The following is a 21,776-nucleotide window of genomic DNA, read 5'->3' as shown; positions in this document are numbered from 1 at the left end:
ACACACCTTTTTTAATTTTCCATTTACCACAGCGTCTCCAATTATTCTGCATCGCCGTCCTCCACCGCTTTCACGTTCTACCTCTCGACCAGGCGCTCACCACCCTCTCACTCTCTCTCCCCCTCCCCCTCCTGTCCTCTCTCTCTCTCTCTCTCTCTCTCTCTCTCTCTCTCTCTCTCTCCTCTCTCTCTCTCTCTCTCTCTCCTCTCTCAGTGAGATGAAGCAGGGAGCTGGCGGAGAATGGCAGCAGGCATGCCTGCCATCCTCTCCCAAGCCAGCACCGCTTCAACTGAGCATGGCTGTATCCGCTGCTGCGCGCCTTCACCTTTCCTGCTCAACCCCAAGCGCCTGTGCCTAGACTGCCAGTACAACGTCTGCAAGACCTGCTGCACCTACAGCAAGAGGGACAAAGCTTGGCTCTGCTCTGCATGCCAGAAGGGCAGGTTAGTGTTTTCACACACATTCACACACACACCCGGCGCGGAAAGGGGGGGAGATAGAGTAACGACAGAGGAATGAATGGGGACGAGAGAAGCTGTGAATTGGTAAATTGGAGGACACTGAAGTAGGGGGGAATTTGGAGGGAAAGAAATGAATTGGAGGTATTTATGGGGGGGAGTGTTGAGGGAATATGAGCACTGAAGGAGACAGATGTGAGAGGAAAAGTGAATGGATGAGAGGAAACGCAGGACTTTGATTGAGTCAGTGCTGCAAGAATGGGTGTTGTTAGGATTTTGTTTGATTTATGTTTTAGACATCCAGCTCTTTAATTTCTGATGGAAAATAACTGTTTTCAGCTTTGTTTCCCTGGTTTGTTAACATCCCTGATAAGGAAGGAGAAGATGGGGCTATTAAGGCAGACGGTAATGAAAAGGGGAATAGAAGAGGGAAATTGAGGGAAATGTGTCTGCTGGGGTGAAAAGACAATATGAACAGAAAGAAAGATGTAGACACAGCCGGCTGGGCAGGGGAGATTAATAATCATGCATGTATCAGATTTTTTTCAAATATTTCTGCCATACAACTTCAATATCTCATGGGGAATTCTTTTTTTTTCTCAATCTTTTTTCATCTGCTTGTTTTGAATCCCCTGATCACAGAGCTGCTTATGAACTCAAAAGTCAGGGTTTTAGAGAAAAGAAGAAGAGAACGTACATTTATGATTCATAGAACAAGAGAAAACAATCTGACGATCAGGAGAGGCAGGGAATGGTGCTACAAGCTGGTTGTACGTGGATTTGCATGAGTGTTACAGAGCTGTGTGTGTGCATGTGTGTGTGTCTGTTAAGAATGTTTAGGGATGCATGTCTTTCCAAAGCCTTGGGAGTTGTTCTAGTGCCCAGACTCACAATTTGTTGAATATTAAGATCGATCTGTCTGGGCAGGAAGGGTGGGGTGTTGGAAATACTATAAGACTGGAGTGTGTGAGTCAGTCGATGGATTCATAGCAAAATCAGATGTGAGCTTGGGATATTAGATACAAATATGCACAATATGTATACATATGACTTTAATGTGTATTTTTTAGGGTCTATATGTGACATTTCCATTGCTTTTAGTCAGATGTTTTTTTTCCCACCTGAGCTTCTGCTTTTGATGCTACTGTGTTACTGTCTTCCTAAAGAAATATACAATATGATACTCCACAGGTCCTTGGGTGTGATTTAGTACCTTTATTGTAATATTTATGGTGCAGTATCACAAGGAAGACAGCAAAAAGACAGATGCAGGTGTGTCTGTGGTTCATTGTGGTTTTTCTGCCTGCTTGTGTGTGTTAAGGTGGAGGTGGACAGGATTGCAGAGCACGACAAAGCTGTCCAAAAATGCCTTGCAAAAATGCTCCACTTGGCCTTATTTCTTCCCCTTTGTCCTCCAGCGCCATCTCTTTTGCCTTTCATTGATTTTCGCTGCACGGTGTATTGAGTTAGACCCGCTGCCCCGAATCCTGGTGTGTGAGGCAGGAGGGAGGAGGAGGGAGCAGGAAAGAGGAAGAGAAGGAGGAGGGAAAGGGATGATGGCAGTCAAAAGAGGTGGCAAGGTTTGCATCGATCATCTCTTCCCCTCACACTCTCCTCCGTTCCTTTCTCTCTCTCTCTGTGCGTCTCTGCCCAGGGCTCAGTAATGTTCTCATTAGAGGTTTATACTGAGTCACAGATGGGCCTGATGTCACAACATTACCGTCTACCCGCTACATATAAATACAGCACTTTTCATTAGCGCATTAAAAGGGCTTAAATCTGGTTTTAGCATGAATTACTCTCTCTCCGGGTGGAGTCGTGTCATTTGGAACAGTGATTTACAGCTTGCACGAGTGATGAGCTTGAGGCTAGAGGAGCCCCAAACATTATTTTGGAAATAGCTATTGGTGTACTTTTGGAGTGGATGATTGCAAAAAATAAAGGCATTGATTTCATGCTAAGTAGACTGTAACTGTTGGGAAATCATTCATAGCGTGAAGGGATGCTCTCTAAAAGAGTCATTGTGGAGTAAATACAATGCTAATTAATTTATTTGTCATTCATCTTGTCATTTGCAATATTTTGCAGAGAATACATAAAGTGAAATACAGCGGTCTAAGTCAAGTCACAAGTTTTAAAATGTATTATATTAATTTATAATAAATCAGTGTAAATCAGTATCTTCTCCTCCTCAATGTCAGCATTTTGGCTCTTTTTTAACCATTTCTGAGGGAATTCTGCTAAATCTAAATGCAAAATCAATTCGCAAAAGGGAACAGACCGCCAAATGGTCTCACTCGCATGCACGGGCTGTCCATCAACAGTCACAGTGGTGCGGCCACGCTGCTCACAAGCGCAATCCGTCTAGGGAAAGCAGATTTGTAATCATCGCACACATGGTCACACTCAGATGCTAAAGTCACCCACTCGCACATGGATGCACATAAAAATGTAATGAATGAATATACATCCGGCCAGACACATGCCTGCAAGCAAACATGACATGTGAGCACATACATCTATATGGACATGGTTAAATAATTGGTTGAATTTTTCATTTTTTTTCTCAATTGATATGAGATGCTTGCGTGCTGATGACAAATTGTGTATAAAAAAGATAAGTGAAAGTGAATCAGCAGTATTGTCATAACACCTGCCTAGTCTTTTAAAACACACACTCATGCTTATACACATGCACCAAACACAGCTTTCTCTCCTGAGCGAGTGGGACAAGCATGACCAGTTACAGTCTGGTAGAATTAACAGCATCCTCAGCCCACGGTACACAACCAACACACACACACACATGCACGCACCTACCACACACCAGTGGTTCCGATGAGAGAAGTCAAAACATTTTTAGTGGAAAATGAAAAGTAAATTTTTCTTGTTTTGGCTCCACACCCAAAGCAGTGGGGAAAATGTTGAAGGGGAGACCAGGAGATGAAGGTCAAGAGAGAAAGGAAGAGGGGGGAGTAGGGCAGGAGGGTGAAAATGACATTAAAAGAAAGAACGATAGAGGAGGAAAGTGCTTGTCCCAATTAATCCGAGAGAGGAAATGCCATTAAAATTTCCTCTTTTTTTAATATTACATTGAACAGCTCCTCCTACTTTTTCCCCCTGCTTCTCCCTGTATTCTGTATTTTTCTCTCACTACCTTATTATTCTTTGGTCCTGTCCTCTTTTATATTTTTACACTCCCTCTCTCTGTCACATCACGCCCCTCTTTCTACCTGATGAAGTCTCCATTAACCACATTTACATTTGAGCTACTGCACCGCTCTGTGCTTAATCTGCAGAAATGGACTGCTCTGTGCCGCTCTATACAGTCCTCAGGCCAGAGAATAATGTACGTATATATACGTGTGTGTGTGGGCGCGTGTGTGCATGCCTGTGTCTGCGTATGTAAGTGTGTGTATACACTCACAGAAGAAGCAATACACTAAAGTGACAAACTGTTCTTACCACTATATGGCTTTCATAATCTCATCCGAAAGCATGGAGATTATGGCATCTGCTGCAGACCTACGCTGTACTGTATATATGTGCACGAACACACGCACACAAATAGAGAGAGGCCTACTCACTAGCACATGCACATTGTATATCCAAGTGCACACACAAGCACACACCCTTACCAGGCTTTTTAATTCAGTTGAATTACATTGTTTTTGCATTAGTGTGACTTAATTCTCCATGCATGGGAGCACATCATCATGCTGTGGATAAGTGTGTGCAATGCAAACAGTCTGTGAATACACATGCCAACACAAACACATAGCCACACACACCTCTCTATCCACATAAACACAGACATGCACACACACTTTTGCAGTTATAATGCAACATTAACAGCCTGTCGTGTTTTAAATTTAAGTCTGAGCGAGCTCTGGCACTGTCATGGTGGTGTAACCACGTAGCTGACAGACAGCTGCGCACACACAGTTCACATTTAATTATTTGGTTGGTTCTTCGTGATGGGGCTGCCTTCTTTAAAGGCCAAGCAGAAGCTGAACGGCTCGGAGGCCTCAGGACATGAGCTAACAAGCACGTACAAACAGTCGTAGTTTAGTGCTGTAATATTATTTATTTAAGATGTGACCACACATGCACAATTATAGATATCACATCAATTGATTGTTACAGTAGCAGCTCCAGAGACTGTAAATACAGGAAGTCTTGCACTTTTTTTCACCTGTAAGGAGTGAATGGAGTTTTTTTTTTTTTTTTACCATATCAACAAGATTGTCACCAGACAAGCTGCTCATCACAATGTTCAGTAAATAAAAATCCAGGTGCTCATCTGCATCATTCATGACCACAGAGATGTACCAGTTCTTTTTCTGGTGTGTGCATCTGCAACTATGGATTTTTTATCTTTTGCAACACTACATATCTTGGCTATTTTGCAGCTTTCCATTCATTCAATAACTGACATTTGACATATTGAGGCTATTTCTACCCCATCTTCATTCAGCTGATTAATATTGTAGATGTTCCGTCATTTGAATGACTCTACGTGTGGCTGCGTGCTGCTGCTCTGTTGTTGTCCACAAAATTTTAAATTTAAATCCTTTTATGGGAAATAGATCCCATAACTCTTAAACTGATTTTCTTAAACAGGCTGACAAAGCCAGAATCATTTTTGGTATACTATACCAAGTTGAGATATGTATTGTTTTTGTAAAGTTTCTGCCACATTTACATGTTAATACATACCTGAGAGGCAGGAAATGAACATAGTGACCTTTTCCTTGGTCTGCAGTGCTTCTATGACCCTTCACTTGTCTTCTGTTCCATTCACCTGCTTTCATATTAAGACCCCCATTCAAAATGGTGCATTTATGTGTATTTGTGTAGACAGGAATATTTATTTTAACATCTCAAAATGATCCCACAACAATAGGAGTCAGCGTGTGTTTATAAAGACACCAGTGCTCTAAACTCCATGAACTCTCTCTTGCTGCTGCCAGACAAGCACCTGCGGCTAGGAGAGGCACAGAGTCATAGTGTGATCTTTTCCCGTCCTCCTTGTGGGGGTATTTTTATCAGTGCGGGTGAGCAAGACTAGTCTTAGACAGGGAGGGTCTGCCCTACAGCACCAGGCTGCAGATGCATACACCGCCACCAATGTCTCAGCTTTAATAAGTCTTTTACATGTCTTTGTCTGTTTGCATCTTGCTGCTTGTTTGTCAGGTTTCTCTAGCAGCTGAACAATAGATTGCAGGACTTATTCTTACATGTTTTTCCAGTAAAGAGCCGAAACAGCAGGCTGCAAGCCTCAGTAAATGAAGAATGTAAGTCTCCTATGTCATTCGTCACACTGTGGCGCTATCAATTTGCACTGTGGAACTTTTAAGCTACCTACATGTAAATGTGCTCAGGATTCATAAATAACTATTTCATTCCAATCAGCACTCACAATTGCCTAAATCGGATGCCTGAACATTCCCATACTTAATACGCAGGAAGCTTTTCATCAATTGAAAGAGTTTGAAGAACGCAGAGTGCAGCTGAACCAACTTGCAAACCCCTCATCTCTATGAGCTGCAGGCACAGGAAGGAGAGCCACTAATCACCCTCTCTCCTTCCATCTCCCCCTCTTCTATCCCTCCGTCGTGGCCTTGTCCCGTGTCCAACCCAGCTGACGCAGGAGCCACCAGTCGATCGTAACTCTTGATGGTGATTTGCACTTTATAGAGACACTGTTGGGCACAGCAGCAGACACACACACTCACACAGACTCTCGCAAGTTGCACACACATAGCGCGCTGGTGATTTAGGTTCAAACACTTCCTTGTGGTCCTGACTTTCTATTTTCGGTCTCATTCATTGAAATATAGCCCTAATTCAGAAATCGTGCTTGAATTTTAATAATGCAATTTGTGCAAGAGTTTCTTTTAAAAATAATTACTGCTGAGTTTGTCAGCCTTGAAGCAATCTCAGTGTGTGTGCAGTGTGTTTCTGTGTGTGTCTATGCTGTATGAGTGTGTGTGTGTGTGTGTATTCCTGCATTGTAACTGCTCCCCATTGTGTGACCCCTTGTGTCACATGAAAGTGTTTTCTCTGCAGGGGTTGAGGTTCTTTAGCAGGTGATAAATCACTGAGTTCCAGGTAAAAATGTGAGTACAACACCCATGCACAGAGATAGACCTTGAATGTTCCCTCTTGCGGGTGTGTTAATTTCTGTCACTCATGTGAATACTGTTATTTTGTGTTAGTTTGAATATATTGCTCTGAGTCATTAACGTCTCTCTGACTTCACTGGTCTGCCTCCAGCTGCCAGGCCTCCTCCGTGTGTGTGTGTGTGTGTGTGTGTGTGTAGGTAGGTGAGACTGAATCAGTCACACCTCTGATCTGAGCATGACTCCAGGTCCAGTTGTGAACCCAGATACAGTGACGTGTACCATCAGGTTTGTTTGGGTAACTCTTGTCTTTTCGTGACTGAGGAAACAGGGCTGCCACGCTGGAGCGCTCCACGTGAATGGGGTCATTTGTGGCTCACAGTGCAGGTGATTGGAAATCTCATGATTCCTAAATCGGTTTATGCTGTAAGTTGGCTAGTGGCTCAGAACCGGAGCTAAAGCCCTTGTTGTTTTTATTGTGGGTTAGTGGGATTGGTGACAGAAACTGTTTGCCACAGAGTGGAGCAAGAGGCAGGTAACACCCAAAAACATTTGTAGTGGCCTAACACCCAGTAATGCTGCCTTATACTGTAGTTGTATGTCTGTCCTGTGTGTGTTGCATTCATGGGTCAAAATCTAATTTTGCTTTGAGCCTAATTCTTTTCTACATGGGTGGTGTTAGTGAGTGCCAGAGAGTTGAGAAAGTTACAGGATCATATCTGGTAAAGTTTATTGTCTCTATAATTGACAACTCCTTAATTTAGGTGAATTATATTTTTATATATATTTGTTTTGACTTATGTACTTATTTCCTCATACATTTAATTCCCCTAAAACAAAAAGTCAACTGTTAATGGTTAACCAGCTGGGAGGCTGATGTTACTAGCCATTGCAGTCTGGGCATTTAGCGCCACCACAACTGGACCCTTGAGAGACAGCTAATGCCAGCTATAGACCCTCTCCTAATGTGTTGTGAACAAAGCGCTGAGCTGAGCAGGAGCTATTAATGACTCAAGAAGTGTTGAAATAACATGAATGAAAAGGACCCTCTAGTGGGAATCAGGTTAACTAGCTTCTACTTTATGAGTGGAAACTAGTTAACCAAGCTTACTTACTTCCAGTATCCGAGTGAAATACAAACACAATGGGTTCTTCAAAACTTTGAATGTTGTAAAGGGACAGATGTCTTAAATCAACACGTGGGGTTTTACAGGGCTATGACGGGATGCGGTTAGTTAATAGGCCCTTATATGTCAGTCAGCTGCTGCCGTGCGAATCACCCAACCAGAGGCCTGGACACAAAATTTTGTCCTCTTTTGAAAAATGGGGAAACAGGCACAATCACTGCAGAATCATTATAGTTTACATTTCCTTAAATCAAGCCAAATATATTCTCCAGAAGGGTTAAAGCAGATTTATTTGCCACTATTGTTCTGTTGATCCACTGATGCACAACCGCTGGTAAAGAACATAAGTCAGTTATGTTTCAATCATGGCATCTAAGGTCATGACTTTTAATCCATCTGCAAACATTTACAAAGGAAACGCCCTGTAGTTCTGTAACCACAGCACACTGATTTACTCAAATAGAAAATGTAATGTCTGTATTGAATCTCAATTCGCTCTGAATCCTCCCCTCCCCCCACACTATTGGCTCTGGACTACAGCGGCTGGTTGCTGCAGATGTGATCTATCAAAAACATCTCCAACGTGGGAGTAGTGTCTCATATCCTGGTAGGCTGGCAGGAGAGCATGTGAGCTGCATATGACGGTAGATGAATTGGATCTCTGCTTTCTGATGAAGAAGTTTAAGTCTGATGTCTTTCACTGCACTTTAAGATCACTCTTGCTTTTTGTCCTCCTCCTTTTCTCCGTATGAATTTGGCCTGAAATGATAGAAACCTCTCGAAGATGCAGGATGTAAATAATTCTTTCTTCTCCTCCTCTAACTTCACCCCTCACTTGTTCTGTCACTCTCTTGCGCCTTCATCTCCCCCTCAGGCAGATCACACTGTCTGATCTCCTGCCACAGTGAACTCTGTAGCATAAAAGAAATAAGATATTGGCACCGCAGGATTTTCATACTCATTGCACATTCCTCGCGTGTCAGCCCAAGAGCCCCTTTCAATGAAAGTGAAATATTAGTAAAAGAGAAATATTTTTTCCAATATCCTAGAACTGCTATTTCCATTTATACTGTTAAGATATTAACTTCAGTCAACAACAGTTTAGTCAAACTGTCACACGTTACATTAACATTTACATAACATCAGGAAATGTTTACGTTGACTTAAAAATTAAACACTTATATGTTTACAGTGAGTTAATGATAAAGGATTAGTTTATTATACTAAATTCCTGTATGATGTTTTACAGTGTACCAGAAGACTAGAGAGGATGGTTCATGTTAAATACAGAGTTGGCCAGATGTGGCTAATCTGAACAGACGTGGATTATTTCTCAAAACCATAGAACTACAAATACTCATAATCATCGCACATTGTGATGAAGTCACTGATCAAAAGTGCATTTGGAGCACATGTTATTGAACATTACTCATAAGTCACCAGCAGGTTCAGAGTGATGATGGGGCCTGAGGTAGTCACAGTACTTACGTTCATTCATGTGGACCAGGTTAGGATTTCTGGAGGCTGGAGTGTGCTAGCAGAATAATTATATGAGACATTTTTGGCTACATGTTTTTAAATGTAGAGAGAGGTGTCTTCCAATATAATACAGACCACATAAAAACTTGTATGTACATATGTTACTGTGAAGAAGGTGAAGACAAATGAATAGGCAATGAGATGGTTGGGAATACAAATTTAAAAGGCTTTTGAAAAAGTATGAAACAGCTAAAAATGTCCTAATTTTTATTAATAATTTAAGGAATATTGAAACTATTATTAATAATAGTTTTGTATGGTTTATCGATAATTGACATCTAACAACTGAAAGTATTGTTCCTTGCACAGTCAACCTCAAGGCTGGCTGGTATCCACCAGTTGTCTTTAAACCATACGCACATGCATGCTGAAAAAATATAATAAGGACATCTCACACACATGAAATTGGTGGGCCTGATGTTCTGGGAAATACAGCCACTGTAAATGAATAACAATTAGCTGAATATGCTAATGTTAGTATCCCACTTCCCCTGTATTGCTGGAGTTCTGGTGGGACTTCAGATGGTGTGTATGTACACACCCTTATTGCTCGCTCTTTCTCTCTCTGCTGCATATCAGCGGTTGTGCATCGCTCCAGGCCTCTGTCTCATTGCACCTCCTCTCCCATTTTTCAGGACTTTAAATGAGGCTTAGCCGGTGCTTCGCTGCAGAGCTGACTGCACTCCACTCACCTTGTTTAGTCATGATTTCCCACCTGAGCGAGGAGTGCTGTTTGATCTCATTTGTTTAAAATCATCTGATGTTATTAATTCTGCACCTCCTGGGCTTCTGGGACTAGCAGGTTGGTGCTGGGTGGCTCCCTGGATGCTCGTCTGCTTGGCCTTGTGGTCAGCTCTGAGAGTGCAGTCGGCATATTGTTCTTTCCTTAGCTCTGCTATATATTATAAATAATATTATAAATAATAGTGCTTTAGGGCATTTGTTGTGGTAGTTTAGCTTACAATGTGCTTTTTTCAGTTAATTAATCAATTGTAGTTAATCAATTTATTTATAAATTCTTCATAGAACCATCTGTTGGTGGAGTAAAGACAGAACTGATACAGAAAATATTTACCATAATTGGAGACAGGGTTTGATTGGCTTCTCATGATATGTATATTCAAGCAGGAGGGGTTTCGTTTCTCACACTATGTTGCTGTTGCTCTTCATGCCTTCCAGTCAAGCATAAGCCTTGTATCAGTTTTACAATAACAAACAGCAGCCAGGCTTCCAAGACTCTTCAGCCATATTTGCTGTGAACCTGTTTTTGCTGCAGAGGATGATAACATGAAGTAAGTTACAGATTTCTGCTTTAATTTATTCTGCAAAAAATGTGAGCACTTTAAAAGGATACCTTTTACTTTTAACAAATATGGACAGTTCAGTGTTAAGCTGTTGGCAGTTGAAATACCACATGGCATCTTGCAGCAGGTAGAGTGGCCCGGAGCAACCAAAACAACTAGGGAAAAATAAGAATCTCCATTCCCTCCCTCCCTCTGTCTCTGTGTCTTTTGGGCTATTTGTTCAGAGCAGCAGCAGAGGATCTCGGGTGATGCTGTCTGATTCAAACAGGATCAAAGCAGCCGTTCATATCAGGGCTGCCAATGGGAGGGATATCAAAGCGGCAAGCATACACACATGCACACAAAATGAGGCACTGTGTGTGCATCATGCATGAGAGCTCACAAGAGCACACATATGCAGAAATGCACCACTGAAAGTCTTATCTCTTCTTGTGGTAATTTTTTCACAGAAGAAAACAAAGTTTCGGAGGCCACGGCATAGAGCCAAAACATTTTGTGTGCAGGGAATAATTGTTGGTGGTCTGAATAGAGCACAAATGTGAGCGTTAAACAGTAACTGACTTAATTCACTGCTTCTTACCATTTACAATGTATAGGTTAAAGTACCCAACATCTGCTGACGACAGATTTCAGCTTCCGTCTTCTCTGTTTTATTCAAACTAAACAATTAAAAAACAAATAATAATCCCACTGGAATTAAGGATTATTGATGATGGAAATGGATGGATAATATAGGTTATTTCTGGACCTATTATTTTATTGGTTGAGCAGTCTTCCTTTGCAATGCAAGATTACATGAAAGACACAATAAATAACATATGTAACAAGCCATTCATTTGTGTACAGTGCCATTTGTGTCAAGCGTATTTGTTCTCACCTGCAGAGGTGAGCTGTGGAAGCCCTGCAGGTTCTACCGTGGCTGCCTGAGTTGTAGATTCATGTATTTTGAATGAAGGTCTCTGAATTTATCTTCCGTGCCTCCCTCTCACTCTTTCTCTCTCTCACTGTCTGTCGCTCTCTCGTTCTGTATCTCTGCTCTTTACTCTGCGGCAGTGCAACTTCTCCACTCGTCTTCAGCTGAGATCATTTTTTACGCCACCAAACAGCCGCAGGACGCACATATCCACACTCTGTTTCTGTTTACTTCAACACTATCTGAAGCGTACACATCTTGGTTAAATTGGTTCAAGTAAACACTTTTTCCACCCTGAGTGAGTGAGAGAGTGAGTTTGATATCCACTGCCTCAAATATCAGATTGCTTGCCTACCTGCAGAGGACACACACACATATGACGTAATGGCCTCCACCTGAGGTCACTGCCTCAAATTCCTGCAGGTAAACACACATACCTTTGCTGTCTACAAGCACATTCCTACACACACACACATGCTCATGCACATATGCACGCGCACACACACACACACCCTTTCTTAGACACGCGGATGTAACACAACATGTAGGACAAAGTAACAGCTGCAAATAGCATATTTAAACATGAACAGACACAGGAATTTGAGTACAAAGACAAAATGAAACAAACAGAGGGACAGACAAAGACACAAGGGGACACACAAGAAATGAAAGGAAGAAATGAGGCTGAGTGTAAGCTAAACAAGTTTTTGGGTAAGCTCTCCATGCACACAAATCCCTCTCCTCACCACCTCCACATGCCACAACACACAGCATTTCGCCTTCATCCTGCATTTCTCGTGGTTTTGCAGTGTAGTGGTATGGAGGAAATGGCTTTTGGGCAGCAGTCTGATTTCTAAGTCAAGTGCAATTAATTAGTTTGTCTCACCATTGTCTACATTTACACCCTCTATGTTGCTGTGGGCCGTAGAGAGGACCACCTCCTTCAAGATTAATTTAACTGTATACTCAGCATTTACATTCCTCCCTGTAAGTTGCACTTCAGTGTGTCTATCCTTACAATGACAGTGAATGAGAATATACATTTAAGTGATGTTTTCTTTCAGTAAGCGGTACAGCAGTCACAGCCAGTTGTAGCTGTGCTACATAAACCAACAAAAATGAAGCAGAAAACATACATTATTTTGTGACTTGTGCCCTGTGGAGTTTTCTTGTAAACCGGCTAAAGTTTTGTTTGCATTCAGTGTTAATCAATAAAACACATTGGGCCTCATGCATGAATCATTCGTTTGCACTGATTTTATCAATTGTGTGTGTGAGTACAGTTTAAGGAACTTTTGTAGCATTTATCTGTACTTGCATACTTCCTGTTTGTTCTTAGGTAAGATTAAAATTTAAGAGTGCCCTAGACCACATGTAAGTCAATATGCACAAAAGCAAACTTGCTTTTTGTGCTGTGAAATATTAATAATGATAATGAAAACACAATTTACTTTATGAAAACACAGCAGAAAAAAAATATTTATTTACTCAGATTCTTCATAACCTGTGTGCTTTCTGGAGCCTCAACTAAGATTGGAGACAAATCTCACCACCTCATCTGCAAGTACTCAGTTTCCTGGCTACTGGGACCTTCCAGAGGTCCCAGTAGCCAGGAGTTCTTCCAGAAAGACTGGTGATAGGTAATGCATGTCAGTCCACTGTTAGTCTTACTCTCCCCAAAGTTCTCCAGGATATCATCTAGTCAACACTACAGTACATTCGGTTTCCATATACCCCTGCTCAGCAGACCCAGATAAACTGATGCTGGGTCATGTGCACTTCAAGGCAACATCTTCAAATCTACCCCCCTTCCTCAATAGAAAACTATTCCCTTCAATCAGTGTCCAAATAATATGTGATGCACAGAATCACATCTAGAACGTGGTGGCCCGCTGGCTGGGGGGGAGCATACTACCTGGCAGCACCTGATTGCACCCGACAGAGAAACCTCCCCAATGATGGCTCCAATGTACTCATCCATGTCTGCTGAAAACTTTTTTTCGTTTTGCTGCCCTTATCTGACATTTCCTTCCCGTTTCTTTTGTCTGAGTTTAACGTTACCTGTCAAATGTCAGTAGCTTGTTTGCTTTGCACACGGCACTTAACTTTGCTTACTTGACTGCACGTTTCATGAATCCAACGTAGGATTTACTTATTTTTCTCTTATTGCTTTGTGCAAAAAATATAAGAGAAACATAAGAAAACATCCATGCATGAGGCCCGGTGTGTGTATCCTCTAACAAAGTGCATATCCTTCCTTATAAAACATTTGCAAAGCCAAGTTTTGAAATATATTAAATCCAGTATCATTTACATCCATATTTGCTAGCTTGCAGTTGTCTTCTTTTGCTAGTGGTACATTGCAGCATATCTTTGCATGCTTGTGTCATCTTTTGATCATTAGACTAGTGTGAAACCATTGGCAAGATTGTGTACCATGGCACTCATATGCACACTTGTATGTGCATCCTCTTGTACAAGATAAACCAAATGGGGACCCACTCATAGAACAACAGCACTACTAGAGGTCACAAACTCCACAGGCTACCTTCAGTCTCCAATGTGAGTAGGAACACTTTCTTTTGTCACACACATGATGCAGTGCATATTGCAAATTTCCTGTTGTCAAGATATTTTATTGATATACTAATATTAATATTATTTCTCTATTCACATGGCACTCATTAACAAGCAAAAACAGTAGCACAAATAAGAAAAACAATAGTGACACAGTATAACTGTACCATATTCAGCTGAATATGATTTCAAGCCTGTTATACACAGCTCCGTATCTTCAGGTGGGTCTTTAGTTCCTTTCCGACATGCACCGCAATTACTAAATGTGATGACAATTGTACATGTTGGTCTCTTGGCTGAATAAGCACCTGAGTCACTAAAGGTTACGAAAGTAGTCTAACTGGGTCAGACCTAGTAACATTTCTAACACTTTTAACATAAGTCTGAATTGAATGTCATCATGTTAACATAAAGGCTACAGCAGCACATGGTTAAATATGCACAGAGAGAGATTAAATGCATGCCTTGGTAACAGCACAGTAATTTATCACTTAAAAGTCCACTGTCAGTGTGTAGGATTTAGTGGCATTTAGTAGTATAGTTGCAGATCGCAACTCTCCATCGCTTCAGCCTCCCTTTCCAAGCACAACGGAAAAACTACGGTGGCCATGAAACACGCAAAAAACGTAAATGCCCCATGTTTAGATCCAGTGTTTGGTTTGTCCATTCTGGGCTAGAAAGATGGCAGTTCAACATGCCAGCTTCTATGAAAGGTGATCCTCAGAGTCTCAACGTCTCATTCTAATTTAACAAAAACATTAGGATGCTTATATTCAGGTGATTACATATGAATGAATGAAAATGTACCAATGAGTATTATATTCCATTACTGGCAATAGATCCTTCTAAATGTTTCACACTGGACCTTTAAGTGTCATCTCTAATGCACAAAAAAAATATTATTAAACCACAACACACTGTGCCCCTCTAAATATAACATTTCGTTCAATGACACCTTACTTCTTGCCTGTTGTGTGAAGCACTTTGGACTGCAACTTTCATGAAAGGTGCATGAAGTTTATTATAATCATTATTATTATTGTTATTCTATCCTGGTGCGCTGGTGAACATTATGAAAAAGGCATCTAATAAATTATACAATTGATGAGTGAGAAATTAGGGCAAATCATGCTGACAATTGTCATTAATTAACACTTAATTAACGCAAAAAGTTTTAAGATCTGTTCTGTTCTCTCACAGAAGCATAACTTGCTTCTGTGAGAGAACAGAAAACACTTCTTCCTTCATGTGTCACTTCAACTGCTTCTTCTCATGCATCAGATGCCAAATATCACATTCCAGATCTTTCATTGTGGTCATGTTGTGTCTGAAAAAGCCATATGAACATTAATATAAAAGCCTGAATGACAAACAGCCTGTACTTCAACAGATGAAGCCAGCAATTTTATGTATTCCATGTTTTATATTTCCAGTATGTGACATCAGCAGCAGCCTGTCTGTCCATACATTGGCCTCCCCAATCCCTTCCAGTATTGACTTTGTCCTCAGATGGAGAAGATCACCTTGATGTTTGCACTGATCACATTCAGAGGTCACTGATAATGATCAAAACAATTTCTACTGAGAGGCAGAAAGAGAAGGTGTCTGTACGCCCCCGCCTTCCACCCTCCACCTCCCCGGCTTCATAGCTTCAATTACTTAGTGTGACGGCATTTGTATGAATAATGCAGTGGTCCCCATGCGTTGGCCTGGAGTACAATGTACGCATGTGTGTGCACACTTACATGAAAGAGAGAGGGCAAAGGTTCTTATGAATGATCAAAGCCCAGCTGGAATAAGAACAGCAGCAATGCAGAAGCTGAAACAGCAGTCTGGTCATCCAAATGAGCTTAATCACTGAACTCATACATCCCCCTCAACATGTAACCCCATGTGATCTTTGTACTCAGCTGTCATTATTATCCAGCATTTCTATGTTTAATAGTGTTTACAGCTGAGCTTTTTTTTTGCCCTGGGATGTTTTTGCTTCAGGCTCCTTTGATGCTGTTGAGGGATGTTTTATCCTAATGAGGCTTACATGGGTAATTAAAAGACTATATAAAATTGTACGGTAGATTAAAAAATTATAATTCAACCGCTTGCTGGAATAGTTTGAAGGCCAAAATGTGTCCACTCACACTGTGATACATTCTTTCCAGGGTGGTATTGCCATCAATAAGTCATGCAGGGTAGAGTTGACTGTCACAGAGGCCATCGGTTGATGGATGGAGCTGTATTTCGTCTATATGGCATCCATCTCCACATGCAATCTGTTATCCTCGCTCCTATTCCACATCATCACCCTTCTCCAAGATACAGTCCACTCATATGAGCTCTAGCCTGATTATACCTGGTATCCATCTGTGCATGACCACACTGTTACAGTCTGACCCCTCTCGCCAACTAATATAAGTTAGACATCAGGTTCTGATGGGAAATAAATGCTGAGAGACATGAATGAAGTGATGAAAAAATGACAAAAATTGTAAAGAGGGATTAATACAAAGCCTACACTGACTTTTAATGTTATTTCAGACCAAAGTAAAAGGCAGAGGGAGATTTCTCCTCTCTGTTGGTGAGCTATTCCCCTTTCAATCCCTCCATCTGTCTCTGTCACCACAAAATCAGTGATGGCACAGAGAAAAACACCACGCTGTAAATGGGAAAGGACGGATGAGTAAGAGAGAAGTAATGAATGTGTGTGTGTGTGTGTGTGTGCCTGTGCGTGTATGTGCATGCATCTGGTGTGTGTTTTGTTTGTGATCTGTGTGCCGAGCATCAATGATTCATCGTCATCCGTCTCCCACGCCCTGTCTGCCAGACTGAGTCGGGAGAGTGCTGTTTGCTCTGTACCAGCGTGTGTTTCATATTGGAGCTCATGGTATGGTCACATTTGCTGCCGGTCCAATGAAACTGCCCCGCACTCAGCACCGCAAAAAGGACGCAGTGCCATAGGTCTGATGGAGGTTATGAAAAAAAATATTGAGCAGAGCGACTGAAACTGTAAACATTCTGTGAGAGTAATGCAGCAGTTTGTAGTCTAGTGTAGTGTAATTGACAAAACATGGTGATGGCACGCCACAAGAATAATTATCCTTCCATTTTTAAACCCAATATGCGCAAATCTGCAAGTTTACAGTGCAGTCATATTAAAGTACTGCACTCCATTGTTAAGGGAAGGTTTTAAACTGCTAGAAATAAGGTGTTTACAATGGTCTGTTAGTTCTGTGTTTTTGTTTATTGTCCATAGCTAAATGTTTTTTTCAGAAATGATCTCTTTTCATAATAATTGTTAGAGGTTCAAATTCGTTACATCATGAGAGCATTTTTGGGTCCTTTTGCATGTTCACTTAATCTAGAAGTTAAGCAGTGTTCAGTTTTGCCTATGTTATCAGCATTACAGCCAGGATATCTTTTAAAATGAAAAAGTGTAGGATCTTTACTGAATATGAAAATATATGAAATATTAAGTCTTCTTACAATTTGATCTTTTTTAATTTGGATTTGTTCTCCCAGTTTTCTAGTAAAGAGTAAATTTTGGTGTTACTGGAAGGATTTTCTGTGGATAATTGTATAATTTTCATTGGATCTTAAGACTAAGCCAGGAGGTGCTGCTGAACCCAAGTCACTGCGCCAATATAGCTAAACCACCTGCTTTTGTCCCTGCCAAAGAGTTAGATTTTGCCATCCATCACTATCTGATCTGGTAGAGTGGGATTTACAGTTATTTTCAACTCACACCAGTTGCTGAGTTGCTCTCTAGTTGCCAGAATACCTGCTGTTATGTGTTGGTGTTGTTACTCATGGTGAGATTTTGTTTAGGAAGTGCACAAACAGTCTATTCTACATGTAGTTGTTAAACATGTGCATGCCAATCTACATTTTGACCTTGGCAAACAAACTTAAAACATGTTTTACATTAACTCAACTCAACTGTGTAGTTGATTTAAAGTGCTTTACAGCACACACAGAGGACAAAATAACAAAGTAAAGAGACAAAACACAAGAGAAGAAAATGTGAAACCCCAGTTTGGCCTCCCCACTTAAAGGTTCCTAAACCTGCTCCTGATTACATTACAAATATAATTAAAGTGTTAAATTTATAGATCAAAGGCTACATTTTGTGTGACAATGTCACTGTCACAATCATTTTGGGATTGATAGCATGTTTATTCCCGTTTGTGGTTGTGTTTGGATCACAAATTGGGTCACTAAACAGGAAACAGGGTTAGCATCTCACCAAAGAGCTGGAGAAAGAGAGAAGCTGACTGAGCAGTTGCAGCGACAAAAACACACCCATCAGCAAGAACTTGAGGCTGAGAAAGTTTCACGCCGAGAGTGGATCAGGAGCTCATCCAGGGGCTGGGGATAAGCAGGATGTCCTCTGTCAAGAGTTCAAGAGCCTGAAAACAAGACTAGAGGAACTGGTCTCAACCAACCTCAAGCTTACCACCAAGCTCAAGACTAAGGAAGAGGTCAGTCAGGTCTAGAGAGAAATTACCCAGCTGAAGGAAGAGTACTTCACTGTTTTACAGACCTTAAAACTCTGTCAAGAGCTGGAAGTCTTTAAAGAGAAGCTCCCAGAGATAATAAAGAAGCACTGGAAAAGAGTAGGAGGAATAATGAGAAGCCAAGACCAACTAAGACCCCTACACCTTCAACCAACAGCTGTATTTCCTGCTGAGCAGCACAGTGGCCCAGTGGTAAGCCTCACACACATTCTGTATGGAGTCTTCAAGTTCCTCCTCGTGTCAGTGTGGCTTGCCTCCGAGTACTTTGGTTTCCTCCTGCACTCCAAAGACATGAAACTCAGGTTAGTTGTACACAGTCTAAATTGCCCCCAATAAAAAAAAGTCAATGAAAATGTTTAAAAATAAAAGTTCTGCCTGTGTAGCTGTGTTTTGTAGTAGTTGTAAAGTTAAGTGGTATTACTCACAACACTGAATGATCAATGTTTAAGAACAGCAGGGTTTTCGGGAAAACAGCACAACAGAACAAAAGGAGACAAACACGAGAAAATAAAGCAAGCCAGCACGACTCCTCATCAAGTTGACCTCAACCATTTCGTCAGGTTGCAGTGATCACCATGCTTCCCTCTCTCTTCTGACTGTTTGTGTCCTAGTGCTCATTTAATGTAAGTGGTCGCTTGGTCTTTTGCATGAATGTAAATGTTGCTCTCTTACCAAAGGGTTTTTTAAGCGTAAGCATTTCTTGGTCCATTAAAAATGTACATTTGTGTCTTAGCTGAGCATGGCCAACACACAGCTAGCCTGTAAGCTATGGCATCATGCAATCTGCACTTCCATATGTCTGCACAATCCTAAAGGCTTTGACTTTTTCTGCGGCCAGCATAAGGGCCATCCTTCAATCGCACAATCCTACACATCAATTAATTTCTGTTGGATTCAAGTATACACTTAATTAGCCCAAGAGAAATTTGTGTTCAATTTCCAGCTGGGTTTTTTCTCCAGTTATTCAAAAATAATGTTATATGCTTTCTATGCATGATATATCTGTAAACATATTTATATTATAAACATAAGAGGGAAAGATAAGAGAGGGAGAAACATCAGTGCACATGCAGTGAGACTGAGAACAAGAAGGAAAGCAAAGAGTTGTGAGAAGAGTCTGCTCTTCCAGCGGCGATTCTTGTTTCTTGGTTGGTGTTGTGTGACTAACTTGATGGGAACTGCTCCCAGGATGAGGGCAGCCAGAGGCTTGTTTGGGAAGCAGGCCATTCATTGGTTTCCTAATTGGTGGGAGTGCAGTGAAATGGCCAACTTTATTGGTCTGTTTTTTGGCTGCCTTTCCTCCAATGAAATGCACTCAAGAGAATGGAGGATGTCGCCCTAAGGTCAGGGCAACACAGGGATAATTTCAATAGGAAAATACTTAGACTATGTGCTCAAAGACACAACACACACTTAAATGCCTGTTTATTGGGGCTATTTAAATGTCTCAATCTTTATTAGAGACAAATAGAGACATGTCCTTGTAAGGTAGAGCTGACACGCTGGTATTAATGATTAGTGATCAGATTTGTAGATATGGAATTTTTAGCCATGAGTCTTTTATTTATATATATATATATATATATATATATATATATGGATTTCAGAAATAAAGCACTGAAGTGTTTTACTGTTTGACAGGCTGCAATCTGCACTTAAAAACATTACAAATGCTCAGTGTTAATCTGATTTATATTCAGCTGCTTGCAGCCTTTCTGGTGTATAAAACAATAAAGCTCTGCTTAAGTTATAAATGACACTGGTGCATTAATGTGAAATGTCTTTAAATCCAAGGACGTGTGCTTTTTCTGCAGCCTAATCGCAACCTGAAACCTTTCTAATCTGGAGAGTGTTTTCATTGCTGCTCAGGCAGCAAGCACTTTACAGTTTACCATCATACCAAACATGAAGTGAATTGAACTTTTACATTTCCATTCAAATCAGCTTTCCTGTGGTCACATGCTGCAATCCATTGAAAGTTGGAAGTCATCAGTTCCAAGTGGGTGTTCCTGACTTCCGATCTAAATGCGTCTCAGTGGAGGGATTGTATCACATCCTTGCAAAGATGTCTGTCAAGTACAGTGGCAATTTAAATGCCAACTATAAAGTTGTTACAATATAAATCCCCACACAAACACTCCATATAGAAACAAATTGATGAAAAGGTCATTTTGCTTACTGTTCACTGTGTGCGCCGCCATATTGCTATGACATCAGGTTGTATTTGCAAACTCGGACTAAAAACAGTTTCCGACTTGACATCGCCGTTCCATTACCTTTTTCTGAGTCCCGAGTACAATGAATTACAGTAATAGTGTAGGTCATTGCTTCAGACAGTGTCAAACCGTGATGTCTGGAGCTGTTCTGTAACCTTCTATGAAATACTTTCTACACACTATGTTCTTCTGTGAAAAAAACAAAACAAACTCTTTCACGGCTTCCTGGCTTATCAGGCACACACACACACTCAAACAAATCTTAAAAGAGGAACTGCAGCCAAAGATGGACTCTCAGCTTCCCCCACTGTTCCATTGAAGATCGATTCACATGGATTACATAGACGGGAGGTGTGCTTTGAAAAGGGACTTCTAAAAATAGATCCCATGGAACAAATCCCTCCATATGCCTGGGCTCTATGATGCCAATCAAAACAATGACCTTTTTTTCTTAGCATGCTCATGGTGTCATTCTTCCCCCTTTGTCTGTATATCCCTTTCCCTGTTCTCCTCTGCCCTCTCTTTCCCCTCCGTTGCTCCTCTCCTCACTCTGTAACAGGTGACAGCAGTATATGTCGCATGGTGTTGTCAGGCTGGTTCCCTCTGCTCCCTAACAGGCTGTTAAGACTGACACTTCAGTACATTGGGCTCTGGCAGTTTCAGTATGCTATTCCCCCTTTGTCCTGTTTGTCCTTTTCTCAAAGTGACTTGTGAACAGTGTCTGGGGTTTGGATCAGGTTAATGCCCTTCACCTAATGCCTCTGTCTGTAATTCTCCACTGACTGCTCTTACATTACATACAGTGTACCTGTATACTACTGACATTATAATCCAGCTGAGTTTACCAAAACTGGGGGTCAGTAACTTGCAAAAGAGCACTTCTGCAGGACATATCGATATTGGCAGTTAGGATGATCTCAATAACAGCTTGCTTTTAAATAGCCCTACTACCCTGTAGCCTATGTGGTGCAATAGGAATAAGTACTAAAATATATATATATATATA

The sequence above is a fragment of the Morone saxatilis genome, unplaced genomic scaffold (genome assembly GCF_004916995.1).
Source record: "Morone saxatilis isolate NCDOM2014 unplaced genomic scaffold, NCSU_SB_2.0 Contig0, whole genome shotgun sequence".
NCBI classification, from domain to species: domain Eukaryota; kingdom Metazoa; phylum Chordata; class Actinopteri; family Moronidae; genus Morone; species Morone saxatilis.
The sequence above is the reverse complement of the archived record's forward strand: the minus strand, read 5'-3'. Positions refer to the sequence as shown.